This window comes from Haemaphysalis longicornis, unplaced genomic scaffold, assembly GCF_048455015.1.
Source record: "Haemaphysalis longicornis isolate Haplotype H1 unplaced genomic scaffold, Haemaphysalis longicornis Haplotype H1 scaffold_1, whole genome shotgun sequence".
NCBI classification, from domain to species: Eukaryota; Metazoa; Arthropoda; class Arachnida; order Ixodida; family Ixodidae; genus Haemaphysalis; species Haemaphysalis longicornis.
This window is the reverse complement of record NW_027526203.1, coordinates 229373517-229375612: the sequence shown is the minus strand read 5'-3', so window position 1 is coordinate 229375612 and position 2096 is coordinate 229373517.

Below are 2096 nucleotides of genomic sequence, written 5' to 3'. Positions count from 1 at the left end.
TTGCCGTGAAATATTTATGAAAGTTTGAACGCGCTTTGTCTAAATTATGACACGAGAAATGAACTCGAGGATAAATTCCTCTGAACGTGGAATAATGTTATGGCTACACCAAAAAAAAAAATGGCGAAGCTTGCACTAAGTCGCGCAAGGTTTGAACCATAACGAAGCTGGAGGATTTCTTTCTATGTAAGCCCTTGAACTTGTTGTTTTACATGTTCGCATTGTGGCAGTAGAGGTCATCGTCATATTCATCTATATCGTACGCCGTCTTCCTCATGCATGACTGGCGTCCGTCCCCGGATCGCAGGCTTTCACATTTCTCCCAAAGTTGAACGCGTCAACAGGTGTTAGAACCGGCGCCGGCGGGTTTCGCGAACTGGACATCTGTAGCGCGAGCTGTTTTGTGCTCCCTCTTGAGGCGTGAACACACGTGAACTGTTTTCATGCTGTTTTTTTTTTGCGAGCGCCACGTGCAAGCCTGGACATGGGGCACTCCTTGTAAGACGCGGGCTCACGCGCGTAAACGGCGGCAGTAACTATGATCCAGTTTTCTGAGGACGCCGCACACCGCACACATTACGGCCAGAAACGACAGCTGCGCTGTTAACATGACTTAGCCAGCACAATTTTCTCTCCAACGGACGTGCACAGAATTGCAGCCGTGGGTTTCTTCGTGTCGCATTAGGTATTCAGCCTGACGCAGTGCAAAAGGGTACGAATATAGGAATTGATTGCCCCCAGGGTACATCAGAACCACCGAACCCCCCCCCGAAAAAAAAAAAAAACCTTAATGGTTTCTCAAATGAAGCGAATTGCCCACAGGTTAAAACGCTAAGCGCGGTAAACGTGATTGACCCGCTCACCTACGTCGTGACGTGAGCTTACAGGAACAATATTCTCTCGCCGCACGATGGTCCCACACAAACTGATAAGCTGCCATAGAGAAAAAATCTTACTTTCACATTCCAGAGACCACTGACAACACGCCCGGCAAGCGGGTGCTCGCACGATGCTGCTAACGAACTGAACGCACACCGGCATAAATCTTCCGTTCAATGCCGGCGTCACACTTACACGGATGCTTATCAGGTAGGGCGCAATCCCGTCTCAACAGTGTTTCCTGGTTAGAACCGCTATCACGCATTGCAGCTCGTTACTCCACATTCAAACAACCGCGCCAAAAAGGGGTAAGATACCAGCGCTACAGGCGGCTGCGTTACACAACAAAACGAGTGCGAAGCTGCGGCGGATTTGTCAAGCTTACGCGCGAGAAAGGAATATCGTGAAGGCGGTACTTTATAGGACCGCACATAAAAAGAAGAGAAGCTTTTGCTAATAAAGCCGCTAAAAATTATTATGAATTCTGCAATTAGTTTGCAGATTTTTAGCAATTTAAATGTGCAAGTAATTGAGATGCAACTCACTGATTATTTTTTTCAAATTTTGAAATATGGGAGGCAGTAAATGCCGGGAAGCCGTGTTGCCGCGCGCGCTTTGTTTGCCTAGGTGTTACTAAACTGTTTCCTTTTTTGTGGTGTTACGTTTAGCTGACACCGTCATTCCGTGTCGACGTCTGTTGTTAGCTGTGCCAGCGACTACAGTAGGTTTTCTGTCAGCAGCGATAACGCTGGTAGTGTGTGTGAAAGAAAACTGAAAAGTTCGTTGCGCTCTCAGCGGTGGGTTCTCGTTCACTGTAGCGCTTTTAGTGTGAACAGTGTATTGGTGAAATGGCGCCTTCAGAAGTTCGTCGAGGCGGCAGAAGGGGCGTTTGTCTCAAGAAAGAGGTGTGCAACTTATCTTGGCTCCCAGCTCGGACACACGCGGCTTCGAGAAAATAGTTCCTTCGAATTCTTCTGGGACACACTTCACGTGAGTATACGCTTAAAAACTTTGCCTGCCAGACTATGAACTTCGAGTAAGGTTTGCCGCAGAGGTGCTTTTTGTTTTTGTGACGCACTACTTAGGTGTGATTCAGATTACGTGCACCAGAAAAAGTAAGGTTAATCAGCATTGTTGCCGTGTTCGCATTTATTAGTTGGTGGCGACGTAACTGCCTCCTTTCCATTAGTATTCTGGGGCGGTATTCTCGAATTTTG